Genomic DNA, 15406 nt, shown 5'->3' on the forward strand with positions numbered 1-15406 from the left:
TTGTGTTTAGGCACGTTGTTTGGTTTGTAACTTTGTTAATCTCCTTTCCTTTACTTTGTATTGTATGGTTCCATCCCCCATTATGGGTCATATGTCCCCTCATCCCATGCAAGTGTAATAGCTTAAGTTTATGTTCTTTATAGCTTATCATGTCATGCTAACTAAAAAGATAAAATCAAACGATAAAATCAAAACCTTTTCAAAAGATAAAGGCATACTTTATCCAACGTCAAGTGTTTTCCAAATCAAATTCACATAGCAACGTGAGTGCTTGATCCAACGTCAAGTATCTCTTATCCATTCCATTATCCATATCATTCTCTTCTCCATTCTCTTCACTTCTCAATCTATCTTTATCTTCATTCTTCACACACACTTTTTCATAATAAATCCAAACACTTGATCCAACGTCAAGTGCCTTTTTCAAAATAATTTCTCAATAAACTGAAATGCGAAAATGGGGTGTACGTGCTTATACACAACATTCAAGTATTTGGGTTGTCGACCATACCTAGCTTGGGGAATCGACGCTTGACTTCCTCCTCAAATGATCTAATAACAAAACAGGTTCAATCTAGGTGCTTTGAGGGAGAAAAGGGTTGTTAGGATACCATTGTCCTCTCAACTCCCGAGTATTCTGATTGTTGGTCGTACTTAGTCAAGGGTCAGATACTTGTCTCCCTCTAAGTACCAATGATTAGACTTGCCAAACTCTTTCATAATTCAAATATGTTTTGGATGAAAAAGAGTGGTTAGGATGCCATTGTGCTCTCAACTCCCAAGTACTAGGATTTTTTATTGTACTTAGCCAAGGGACTGATATTTGTCTCCGTACTAAAACAACCCAACCTATCAAATCAATTTTATGCCTTAGGACATCTTTCAAACCTTTTCAGAAAGGGTGTGTTACCTCTGTTCTATTGTGAACGACGCTTAAGCCTCCATGCGCGAGCAAGTAATGTTTAACTACTAAAGTGTGATCCAAGCGCATCCATTCTATCACAAACAAAAAAACACTCAACGCTCTCATGCTCGAGCATACAAGTAAGTGAACAGTAGAACGTGAACGTCAACACTATTCATAAAAACAACCAAACAAATACTTTGTTTGTGAGCGGAACTACGAAGCTCTGACTTTCTCATTGCACGTGTGAGGATACGTAGGCATAAGGGTCCAAATCCTTGGCGAACACACTAATTTAAAACTTATTTTCTCTTCCCATCTTATTCTTTCTCATCTCATTTTCCGATATAGAGCAACATTCAGATAAACAACATTCATATGCATTGATACAAATAAAGTGGTTTCCATCGAGTACGATGGATGTGAGGGGTGCTAATACCTTCCCCTTGCATAACCGACTTTTGAATCCGCTCTTGGTTGCAAGATCATTCTCTTTTGGGGTTTTATCGCTATTTTTCCTTTCCTTTGGAATAAATAAAATCTGGTGGCAACTTTGTATTTTTCGTGACGCGACAATATTGAGTTGATATATTATTCAGACTCTGACTGTTGTGGGGACATAGTAGACATAAGAAGTACTACATGATACATAATCCTGTATATATGAGCTCTCATTTCTTGGTGCTCCAAGAAGCAACTAGTGGTTGCTCTGTCAATTTGTGAAGCATAATACATAGTTGGTGCATTGTCAGCATGTCAAACTATTTGGCTGATGAATTTGGTGCATGAATTGAAGTTCATGGTGAGCAAACTAGTCAGGTTGATTATAGATGATAAGTCATATATAAGTCTTGCTAAGAATCCAATGTTGCATGGAAGAAGCAAGCACATTGATACTAAGTATAATTTTATGTGCAATCAAGTTCAGAATGGAGTGTTTGAGATTTTTCACTGCAACACTCAGAAGCAACTTGCAGATGTGATTACCAAGACAATCAAACTGAACACTTCATCAATTTGAGGAATGGAATTGATGTTGTTGATTTTTAAACTTGAATATGAATTAAGGCGTGGTGTTGAAATGTAATTCATATTCAAATTGTTAGTTTTCATTTTATTTATATTTGAGTTTGCATTTGATTTGAGTTTGAATTTGGGTTAGTATATAAACCCAAAGTGAGTTACATTTGTAACAAAATTCTGAATTTGAGATTTTGAAAGTTAATTACATTTTCATGCTCTCTCTTTCTCTCTTCTTCAATTCTTATGTAACAATGGAGGTTTAGTGTTAAACTCCAACACATAGTTATGCTTTAGAGTCACTACAACCTTTATTCAAAACATAATAACGAATAAAAATAAAATAATATGTGAAACCAAAAGTAAACTATATAGCCACAAAGAATCTAATAAGAGATAATGTCCTGGTTAACTAAAAAAGATATACTATTGAATTTCATTCATTAATAATAGATGAAATATTCAACCTTTATTATCCTACAAAATTGCTCAAGGCGATGACCAGAAAAGAGAAAGCTCAGCATATTCATCTCAATTATAGACGTAGTCTTCACTATATATTTATTATTAAGAGTATCACTTATAAAAATAACTTACATATGTCATTATTCAACTTTGAACGGGTTTATAAAACAAACCTGCAAAGCGATTTAAGAAACCTACTCTTGTTCAAAATCAAATGAATTTAATTAACTTCCAATTATATTATTCTCTAACATAATATTATCAAAGATAAAATGTTTAGAAATTTTGTGCACTCTTCAAGATCCACTACAATCAACAAATAATAGATTAGACTCAAAATGAGGATAAGCAATTAAAAAGAACTTATTAACAAATCATGAAGAGATTGTCCATCATCACCATCACCACAACAACGTATAAAACAAAATTGTAAAGACTAAAACTTTGATAAAAATAAATGTGATAAATATTTGTAATTTCATTAAAACTGTCGTTACCATATTTGTTGTTCATATTTTCTTTTCATCAATCTTAGAAATCATGATAATTTCTTATTCGCGGTCATTCTTGAGGGTTACCTGAAAAAGAAAATCTAAATAAGCAAAATAATTGAGAGAAATAAAAAGGTGAAAAAAAAATACATGAACCCAAGAAACAACTTTAATTACATAAATAAATCACAAATCCTCAACCTAAAAAAATAATTTACATAAACGGTTGGAAATCCCCCAAAATCTATGGAGAATTTCAATCAATCTTGATGGACAAGATTGTTATTACCCACATAATAGCAATGAAAAGAGAAGAACAATGGAGAAAGAAAGAGTGTAAATAACGACGAAGGAGAAGAGTAATATAATTCTGCAGAGTTTCTCTCTGTCCAAAAATTGTGGAAAATTTCTTATTCACTTTACAACTGCAAAATACTGTGAATATAATGTTATGAATACTCTATTCACTTTATTACAAAAATAAGGTTTACTCCCTCTATTTATAGATTTAGGTTAACTTGGACCTCAAGCCAAACCCCAAAACTAAAAAAGTCCAAAATAGCTAACACTACTAAAATAGGCATAGGTGGTTCGATACTTCTTTACTCAGTCGAGCAACCTGCTTCGACACAAGGAATTACAATTCAACACACAGCCTAATTCATTGTGTCTAAGCTATCTACATTGATCATAGCTCTTAGTCTTCTAAAGATTTCGACCTGCACTTCCTTCGTCATGATGTCTGCAATCTGATTCTTAGTTCTGCAGTGTTCCACATTCATCTTCCCATCTACTACCTGCTCTCGAAGATAATGGAACATCATTTTGATGTGCTTGCTTTGACCATGTGTTATCGGATTCTTCGCCAGATTGATAGCTGACATGTTGTTGATCCTCATGGTAATTGCTCCATGACTCTTCGATGTTATCCCTTCGACTAGATTCACCATCCATGTTGCTTGACATGCACAAAGAGAAGCAGTTATGTATTCTGCTTCGCACAATGATAATTCCACTACCGGCTCTTTTCTCGAACTCCAAACAATTGGTGCAACACCTAGCATAAACACATAGCCAGATGTGGATTTTCGATCCTCAGCATCACTACACCAACTTGAGTCGGTGTATCCCACTAATTTGCATTCTTTTCCTTCATCAGCTGCAGGAAACAAAATGCCATAGTCGAGAGTTCCTTTCACATACCTTAGTATCCTTTTCGCCGCTGCTAGATGTGATACCTTTGGCTTCTGCATGAACCTACTCACCATACCTACATTGTATGCTAAGCCAGGCCTTGTATGACAAAAGTATTGAAGTGACCCAATAAGTCTTCTAATTGGATTGGGTCGACATTATCTTCATCTGAATCTTTCGACAGTTGTAATCTGCGCTTAGTTAGAGTCGAAGTTGGGTTGTAATCTTGCATCTCAAATCTCTTGAGTATTTCCCCTGCATACCTTCTTTGATGCATCATCAAATCTCTACCACTCTTGTAGAATTCGATGTCAAGGAAATATGAAATGTCACTCAGATCTGGCATTTCGAATTCCTTGTTGAGATCACCCTTGAAGTCGTCGATCTCCTTGCAGCTACCTATTATCAATAAGTCATTGACATAGAGACATAATATAAGCAATTCATTCTTACTTCTTCTTACATATACTCCATGTTCATTTGTGCACTTCATAATTTCTTCTCCCTTAGAAAGCCATATATCTTCTTGTTCCAAGCTCTTGGGGCTTGTTTAAGTCCGTACAGGGCTTTATGCAGCTTGTACACCTTTCTTTCTTCGCCATGTTTCACAAATCCAGCTGGTTGTGCAACATAAACTTCTTCTTCTAAGGGGCCATTAAGGAATGCACATTTCACATCCATCTGACGCATCTGCCAGTTGTTCATGTTTGCTAGACCAATAACCAACTTGATTGTTTCGATCCTAGAAACAGGTGCAAAAACCTCATCGAAGTCGATTCCTTCTTTCTGAAGAAATCCTTTCGCCATAAGTCTCACCTTGTATTGAGTCACTTCTCCTTTGGGATTCAATTTCACCTTGTATACCCACTTCACATCGATTGCCTTCTTGTTTTGGGGCAATTAGACAAGTGACCAAGTATTGTTGACTTCGATTGACTTCATCTCTTCGTCCATTGCTTTCATCCACTTCGATTCTTTCAATGCCTCAGCTGCATTAACAAATTCGACATCTGCGTAGAAAGAATAATGTACCAGTTCACCTTCTTCATTGACCACATCATCTGATGTAATCACACATTCTTGCAACCTTACAGGCATGTGTCTTGTTCTCTGAGGTCTGCTTGGGCCTGCTTCACCTTTGACTTCTTCCTACCGAACTTCTCTTTCGACTTCACTAGCTAGTTCATCACAAAAGATTCTCACTGAATCTTTCTTGACATTCTCAGTCCAATCCCATTCTCTAAGCACATCTATAATCACGTCCCTGCCGATCACCACTTGCTTATTCACTGGGTCGAACAACTTGTATCCTCCAGTCGAATGATATCCTATCAGGATCATCTGACTCGACTTGTCATCAAGTTTTCTTCTCAACTGATCTGGCACATGTGTATGTGCTATAGATCCAAACACCTTCGGATGACTCAAGCTAGGCTTGACACCAGACCAACATTCTTCTAGCGTGATTCCTTCTATATTCTTCGTTGGACATCTGTTCAGGATATATGTCGCAGTCGACGCAGCTTCTCCCCATAATTCTTTGGGTAGATGCTTGCCTTTAAACATACTTCTAACCATATTTATAATGGTTATATTCTTACTTTCTGCAACTCCATTCTGCTGTGGAGTGTAGGGTGGCACCACCTCATGCACAATCCCTTCTTTCACATATAATGTGTCGAAGTCTTTCAACACATATTCTCCACCACCATCATTCCTCAAAATCTTGATCTTTCGACCGCTCTGTCTTTCGACCATAGATTTAAACTTGGCAAATACCTTGATCACTTCACTTTTCTTCTGGATCAGGTAAGACCACAGTTTTCTAATGAAGTCATCTATGAATGTAACAAAGTATTTGTTACCTCCAATCGAATCAACCTGGAGAGGACCACATACATCAGAGTATATGACTTCAAGATTTGCCTTCGACCTGCTTCATGCATCCTTACTGAAGTTGTTCTTATGTTGCTTTGCCTGCACACATTCTTCACACACTTTGTTTGGAATGTCGATTTCTGGTAATCCTGAAACCATATTTCTTCTCTTCAAATCTCTGATGTCTTTGAAATTGAGATGACCAAGTCTGTAATGCCATACCCATTCATCTCTGTTGGCTGTTGTTGCAAGGCACTTATGCTCCATCACATTTAGCTCAATCTTGAAGGTTCTATTCTAAGGCATTGAAGCCTTCAAGATCAACCTTCCATTAGAGTCGAGAACTCTCATCATCTTGTCTTTGATTGACACCTTGTAGTTCTTTTCAACTAACTGCCTTATGCTAAGCAAATTTCTCTTCATGCCTGGTATGTACAACACATTTGAAATTACTGACCGCTTTCCATCTTTCCTCATAATCAGAACATCACCAACACCTTCGGCTGCTAGAGTGTTGTCATTTGCAAATTTCACCATGTTCTTTATTGAGGGCTTTATGTTGATAAACCAATACTTTCTTCCAGACATGTGTGATGAGCATCCTGAGTCCAAGTACCATTGGTCCTTGAACCTCTCTTCTTCTCTTGTTGTAACAATCAGCGACATCTCTTCTTCTTTATGTTTCGCCAGCTTTGCATAAGTTTCTTGATTCTTCTGCTTTTCTGGACAATCACTAGAATAATGGCCATACCTTTGACAATTGTAACACTGGATGTGACTCTTGTCTGGCTTCTGACCACCACCTCTTCCTCTACCTGCAACACCACCTCTTTGGTTGCCTTGGTTCCAGGGTTTTCTCTGGTTCGACCAATTTCCTTCTTGCTGATTTCGACTCGTCGAATTGTTGTGACCTCCTATGCCTTTTGTCGTATCTCGAAAAATACGATTCCTCGCGATGGTCGCGGAAATAATTTATGTTCGAACAGAGTCGCGACCGAACTTTATTTATCCTAATGAAGGAATAGGAAAATATCAATAAAACCTTTAGGAAATGGAATAATGGTCGTCGCAACCATATTCGGGTTCGGGAGTGGATTACGTAAGGGGAAGGTATTATCACCCCTTACGTCCGCTGTACTCAACAGGAACCTTTTAGTTCTACTTTGCGTTTTGAGTGTTAATTTATGTTTGTTTGTTATCTTTGGATTATAAATATATTGAAAATAGAAATTGATGGGAACCTCAAAAAGGGGAAAGGGAGGTTTTTTATTAGTGTGCTCGCGAAGATACAACAATCTCCTGCCTACGTATCCTTATGGTATAATAAGGAAATCAGAGCATTCGTAGTTCGGGGAACTACGGTTGGTTGGTGTCTTTTACCGAACAGCTGTTTAGATCGCGTTCTAAAGGCTAAACGCTGGCTTGTCTACTCCCGGCGGAGGCTTTAAGCGCTGGTTTGTTATGCGCATTAGAAAGGATTAAATGGTGTTCTTTTTGGAAATAGTTTTAGTCACACGAGGGTGATAAGTTGGATTAATATATTGGATGTTTTGGTTAGTTGAGATGATCTTTGGTAAGATGACGGCCATTTGGATAGTCGAGTAAGACAACTCGTATCCTAACAGTCGGGAAAGGGAATAGAAAACTCTAGACCGCTTTCTTTTTCATCCTTAATTATAGGAAAAGTTTGATGATAATTAAGGTGTTTTGAACGGATGACGGATACTCGGATAATCGAGTAAGACAACTCGTATCCTAATAATCGAGAAAGGGAATAGAATACTCTAAACCGCTTTCTGTTTCATCTGAACATTTATGAAAATAAAGTTATATATGGTTGACGTATTTTAGAATGAACGACAAGTACCTGAGTGACTGAGTAAAACAACTCATATCCAAGCATTTGAGAAGAGGAGTTGAAAGCTCTAAACCATCTCCTTTTTCGTATAGTTTGTTAAGAAAATGATTTGATTAAATTGTATGTTTGTGGAAAAAATGACAATTGTTCGACTGACCGAGTAAGAGAACTCGTATTCAAACAATTGAGGAGAGAAGTTGAAAACTCAAAGTCATATCCCTTTTCATTTAACTTATTATGAAAATAATTTGATTTAATCGGGTTTAGAAGTTTGTAGAGGAACAACAATTATTTGACTAACCAAGTAAGAGAACTTGTATTCAAATAATCGAGGAGAAAAATTGAAAACTCAAAGTCATCTCCCTTTTCTGGTTTCTTATTATAAAATGATTCGATTTGTTTGTGCTTAGGTAGATAGAAATGACGATTATTTGACTAACCAAGTAAGAGAACTCGTATTCAAATAATCGAGGAGAGGAGTTGAAAACTCAAAACCATCCCCCTTTTGATTTCTAAATGAAATAAAATTTGTTTGTGATTAGGTATTTTAATTTGATTTGAATAAAAATATTCGACATTGGATCGAGGTTTTAAATTTGTGTTTGCGAATAAATCGGATTTTATTTAGTGAATCAATCATCTACTCGATTAATTAAAATCGAATAGGTCTCATTGTAAGAAAGCCCAAGAGTAAGCCATGTGAGGTTGATGGCGATGCTTTTTATAAGCGATCGACTTACAGAGGTGTTTTGAAAATGGGCTCGACTTTGAATCGAGAAGTATGTGATTTATTTTGAAATCGGCTCGAATTATTTTAAAATAGATGAAAGCGACATGGATTTGTCACAATTATAACATGTCATTTCGTGTACACTCAAGGTTCGATATAAACAAATAGATAAAGACTAATCATGCACATACACTCCTCAAGATAAATAAACATCTAAATTATGAAGGACATTTGTGATTCTATAATTAATTAATTAATTGAATGTTTAACGGATTATTTTATTTTAATTAAATAATAAGTAATAATAAAAAAATAGATATAACCAAATAATTGCATATTTATTAAATATTAATAATGATCACAACCATATAATTGTGTATTTACTTTTTACAAAATAATAATAATAATAATAGTAATATAATTACATATTTACTATATAAGAAAAATAATATTAACAATAGTATAATTATAATTTCGAAAATAAAATAAATAAACCAAAGCATTGTTTTATTCTAATGACCAAAGAATTTAGTGTATATTTTTTATGTATAAAAATAAAGTGAGTGAGATTACTTGAAAATACATGTAAATGGGCCAACAGAAACAGACCAAGCCCTAAATGGGCGCTGCTGGAAGTTTTCAGGGGGGTGTCATCAGTACAAAGAACATGGGCCTAGAGCAAAGGAAAACCCAGGAAGGGTCTGGTCAAACGTGTTGACCCCAAAGGATTCACTCTCTGAACGATGACAAGTGTCCAAGGCTGGTGACACTTGTCACCACTACTCCCACGCCTCCCACGGTTAGCTTAAAACAAAATCTGGAAAAAGAAGCGTCATTTTTTTAAGTCCCTTCTCTCTCCTCAATTTCCCAACCCTTAAAAGCGCTCTGCAACAGAGCTTCCTTCTCTCCTATCAGTTCACCGGAGAAGAAGGCAGAGGGCGGCCTCCCGCGACGGAGCCGCCGTCACTTTCCGATAACCCTTCTATACAAAACCCTATCCTACCTAAAATGAACCTTCTGAGTTCGAATCCGGACTCAGATTTTCCAACAAAAGGCTCCACTCGTCCAGATCTGAGGTTTCAACCGAAACCCTAATACTACGAACCAACGACGGCAAGAGTTTTAAGCAAAGAAGAAACGTGGACTGGCATACAGCAGTGATGTGAAAGGAAGAAGAATACGAGAAAAAGAAATACTACCTTGGAGTTACTTCGACGGCCGCAAACACCGCGAACCCAGGTAGATGGCGATCTCTTCTTCAATGTCCTTCTCCTTCTCCTCCTTTTGTTTTCGTTTTGTTGTGATGATTGTGTGGATTGTAAAAACTATTTTAATCTTTCCCTTTTTTACGATTTGCTGACTTTTTCGAATACTATGTGTTTGGTGTTCTTAATAGAGTTATTTTTTTATTACTCTCTGGGATCTTAGAAAACGTTTTCTCTGTTTGGTTTTTTGGTTCGAAAAAAAAATCTTTGTCGTCCTCCCTCTATCTCTCCCCTTGCTGTTAAACTTATATCTGATAAAACCGTTCAGTGATGAATTTTTGAGTCTTAAAAAACTCTTTGTCAGTTATGCCTTTTTATTCCAGATTATGTGGGATTCCATTTTTGTAAATTTGTTGTTGTTTTTGAACCATTTTTGAAATGCTTTTTGAGTATTCAAGTTGGTCTTCTGGATAAAGTGTTGAACTGATTAATTTATTAGTTATTCTTCAGTTCTTTCAGCGCTTCTGGAAAGGGCTTTTTCATTTAAGCCGTTTTTTTGTCTGCAGGTTACAAAGTGAAGTGACCTGATTGAAGGGAAGGTTGGTTGCGTAAAGCTTCAGGAAAGTGGGTTTTGAGGCGTTCCAATTCCAAAGGGGGGTTCAACCATAGGACGGTCTGGTCAACTCGTTTTGATCTTTAGAATTTTGTTTCCACCAACAGCAACTTTCTATTCAATTAAAATGTAATTACTTAGGTTTTTAGGACAAATGTGTATTTTGGGCTGTTTGTAACCTATTGGATTAAAATCTGCTTATGTAATTACCTTTTAAGCATTCAAACCTTATCTAAATATTTTAATTATGCTAATCAATTAAAGCATTTTGGACTTTGTCCTTCTATTTCAATTGGAAACCTACTTGGACCACCATGAGCATCCAACCAAAAGTTGCCTCTAGCATGTTATTATTTAACAAAATACAACCGTGACCAAATATGAAACGTGTCAATGCAATTTCAACTCTAAAAAATAACAAAGTTTCAACTTTGGCACAAAGAAACCAAATATAGTGACTTGATCTAAAACAACATAATTTCAACTTCAACACATGAGTCTAAATATGGTGCTTTTATTTAAGACCGACACATACATGCCTAAAAAAATGCAAATTTAATTTAGGGACCTATGAAGGACTTAGAATTTGGCATAAATATTTGGGATGTGTAAATGGATTAATAATAAGTGAACATAAAAATAATAACATGGCTCTTAATACTTACTAATAAGAAAATAGATTTTGGACTAGTAATGTAAAAAGATTCAAACCATATTTTAAATTATGGGCACGCTTATGCAAATGGGCCTTTGAAACAAAGAGATCTCATGGGTAAAACCACAATGAGCTTTGTTATCCAAAAGATGCACATACCATCCCATGCTACAGTAAAAACCAGTGCAGCAGGTATTTTCTTAAAGATCTTAACAGATAAAAAATGTCTTTGAAGACTTGTTGTCACCAAGGGGCTGAGAAACCTCAAGATGAGGCTTATGTCTTAAGGTAAGATACCTGTCTTATAGCATTGGGTAGTAAATGTTGGTTGAAGATTTTTCTTACCCGAACAAAATTGGGGTATGACACCTTTGTTGCCATTCCAGCTACCTTTGCCTTTTCTTTCTTTTACTGATTGAGCCTACAAAGCCATATCACTCTTTGACTTTCCTGCAGCTCTTTCATCCATTCTTTGTTCATGAGATTCAAGTGTCCCTTGAAGATCTTCCTTTTTCAATTTTGACAAATCTTTCGACTCTTCTATGGCTACTACCACGTGGTCGAACTTTGGAGTCAACGACCTCAAGATCTTTCCAACAACAGATCTTGACGTCAACACTTCTCCACATACCTTGATTTGATTCACCAGTTTTGTAACCTTGGTGAAGAAATCAGTTAAACTTTCATTGTCTTCCATCTGAAGCAATTCATACGTTCTTTTGTGAGTTTGTAACCTCACCCTTTTCACCTTCTCCGCGTCTCCAAACGATTTCTCCAGAATTTCCCATACTTCTTTCGCTGACTCTGCATCACTAACCTTTTCAAAGTTATCTACATCAACATATTGATGGATTATAAAGATATCTTTATAATCTTTCTTCTTCAATTCTTTATGTGAAACCTTATCTTGATTTGTCGCGGCTTCTGCAAGCGTTGCTACTCCTTCCTTCACAAGATCCCAAAGATCTTGATAACAGAACACAACCTTTATCTGATTACACCAATTCTCATAATTGTTATTCTTGAGAATCAGAAGATTTACTGGAAAATGTCCGTTTGGATGATTCGTTGTCATGGTGATTTTCTTCCCACAAATCGTTTAAACCGAAGCTCTTGATACCAGATGTTGGAAATCCCCCAAAACCTATGGAGAATTTCAATCAATCTTGATGAATAAGATTGTTATTACCCACACAATAGCAACGAAAAGAGAAGAATAATGGACAAAGAAAGAGTGTAAAGAATGATGAAGGGGAAGAGTAATATAATTGTACAGAGTTTCTCTCTGTCCACAAACTGTGGAAAAATTCTTATTCACTTTGCAATTACAAAATACTGTGAATACAGTGTTATGAATACTCTATTCACTTTATTACAAAATAAGGGTTACTCCCTCTATTTATAGATTTAGGTTAACTTGGACCTCAAGGCAAAGCTCAAAACTATAAAAGTCCAAAATAGCTAACACTACTAAAATAGGCATAGATGGTTTGATACTTCCTTACTCTGTCGAGCAACCTGCTTCGACACAAGGAATTACAATTCAACATAAATAACACACAAAAGCAAAACTCATTTTTTATTAACATATATGATATTTTCATAAAATTCAAGTCATTACACAAAAGTTTTAAAATATTATGAGATATTTGAAGAAGAAAAAAACTTGTAGAGAGAACATATGAATAAAAACTAATGAACCCCTTTTATTCTATTTGACTTGAATTAGTTTCTCATAATCAAAATCTTCTTTCTCTTCATCCAACAAAAACACAAATATAAAATCAAATCTTCCATAACAAATAACTATAATCAAAATCAATACCAAAAATTTTTAAATTTTTTTTAAAAAAATAATCTCAAAATATTACTCATTAATTCATCTTTTAATATCTCTCTCAACCTCTAAAATCATTGCTCTGATGACAAAAAAAACAGGATCAAAATAAAAAAAATTAAAATGAAACCACGTGAACAAAACAAATATTTTTTATTGCATTTTATTTATCCTTAAGTTAAGAATGGTTGATTAAGTTAAGAATGGTTGATGTAAGAAATAAGTTTAAGTTCCCATTTTTAGTTGGTTGAAGGAAAAAAAGGAAATGAGGAAAATATTGAATTTTTTTTGTCAAAATCCACCATACCCGACATTCAAAACGACTTCTTTAAGATACAGACATGGAAAAGTGTAAAAAGTTAAATTTTTATGTAAAAAAATGAATGTAGCCGACATGGAAAACGACATGCAAGAGATATAAAGTTAAAAAGCTCACATTTGTTGTTGTTGACAAACAAATGTGTTAAGCCACTTGAATAACCTAAAAAACAAAATCAGAATGCATTACACCAACACCTCAGTTCAAGATCAAAATATGCATAAAAGTTAAAAAAGCTTAAAAACAACATAATCAAAGTTAAAGTTAATATGAAAGTGAACGAAAAGAAATGTAGTTTTTTGATTTCATCGATCTGAAAAACATCACCAATCTTCAAATTTTTCAAAGCTTCTTTGATTTCACAGATCTAAAAAACATAATTGATCTTTTTCACGTATAAAAAAAAATCAATGATTTCACATATTTGAAACATCACTGACTTAAAACTTGAAGTAATAATAAAACTTAAAATCGTGTATGGACTAAAGATTGAAGTTGTTCAAAATGATTCATAAATTATAATTAAAGGAAATTAAAGTTTGAAGATTGAAATAAAACATTTCAGATTCAACATCGTAGTTGAAAAACATAGAAAATGAAGATAAAAAGGTGAGAGAAGAAAATGGTGGAAGAAAGAAGAGAGAAAGCGATAAAAGAGAAAAAAAAAATAAAGAATGAAGAGAAATTACATAAGTTTGGTAAATTAACGAGAAGTTGTATTACTTTAATAGTAAAATTGAGGTTTTTATTGTAAAAATATCAAATAAAAGCCAATTTGATGTGGTGGCAGAAAAGAGAAAAAAACATATTTGACTTTTTGAGAACATCTTTTTTTCATGTGAAGTTCTACTTAAATTTAAATATGGGTTAATGTTGAATCTAACAAGCATTATTTACGTTAAATGAATTTTTGATTTCCCTAATTTAAGCGTTTTAATGATTGATCATCTATTATAAAATCCCTTAATTTTAATAGCATTTGAATTTCTATGGTCTCCTCCACTTTTGGATACATGATAATGATGATTAGGATAAAAACAAATATTTTTAATTCCCTAGTAATGATGATTATAATATTTTAATATTTAACGATATTTTTAATTAATTTAATATTAATTTTGTTTCTTTATTTAAGAGACAATTTATTTTTTAGATTAATTGAATAATTAATAGGTCATCAAAATTAAGAGACCAATATCATTGTAATATAAAAAAATAAAATTATTAATTATGTAAAAGAATATTAAGTAAAAAAAAAATTAAAAAAGTATCTAAAAAAATATTAAGTAAGAAAAGTATTCGAAAATAAATGTTGGCGTTAGCTGTCAACAAGATTTTAGAAACTATAATAGAAATATAGTTATTAATTGTTAATTACCATGATTTGGCTATAATTATTCTGATTTAGTTATAATTAGAAATAGGTTTTCTGTGTATATAAATATAACTTATTCCCTCCTTGTAATATACGATAGAAATAATATGAAAGTTTTATATCAGTTTGACATGGTATCAGCCGCCAGGTCTTAATCCTGACCTACGGTAACACTTTCCATCCTTCTTCCATGGCCGACTCGGGTTCAAACTCCGATGAGGTTACCTCGTCTTTCATTCTAGCTGAATTGACGACGAAAATGACGGAAGTTCTGAACCGTGCGTCAGCCCCGTCACAAATTGGCTCTGACCATACGGTGGCACCGATTGGCATCAAGTTAGATGGCAACAACTATCCCATTTGGTCCCAGGCGGTCGATATGTATATCTCGGGCAAAGACAAACTAGGATATATCAATGGAGATCTCCCGCAACCCCCTCAAACAGATCCTACGTTTCGACGTTGGCGGACTGACAACGCGATTTTTAAGGGATGGATAATCAACTCAATGGACTCTTCTCTAATCAGCAACTTTATTCGCTTCTCCACTGCCAATCTGGTGTGGGATGCAATTGCGACCACATACTTTGATGGCAGTGACACCTCCCAGGTGTATGACCTTCGGCGGCGGGTGACACGTCTTAAACAAGCCGGTGGTTCTCTTGAAAAATATTATAATGATCTCCAAGGACTTTGGTGTGAGATAGATTTTCGTCGTCCAAATCCGATGACATGTCAAGTTGATATCCAACACTACAATACACTTATCCAAGAAGAACGAGTGTATGTGTTTTTGGATGGACTTGATGACCGCTTAGGTAATATCAGAAGCGATGTTTTACAAATGAAACCGTTTCCAATA

This window comes from Lathyrus oleraceus, chromosome 5 (assembly GCF_024323335.1).
Source record: "Lathyrus oleraceus cultivar Zhongwan6 chromosome 5, CAAS_Psat_ZW6_1.0, whole genome shotgun sequence".
Taxonomy (NCBI): domain Eukaryota; kingdom Viridiplantae; phylum Streptophyta; class Magnoliopsida; order Fabales; family Fabaceae; genus Lathyrus; species Lathyrus oleraceus.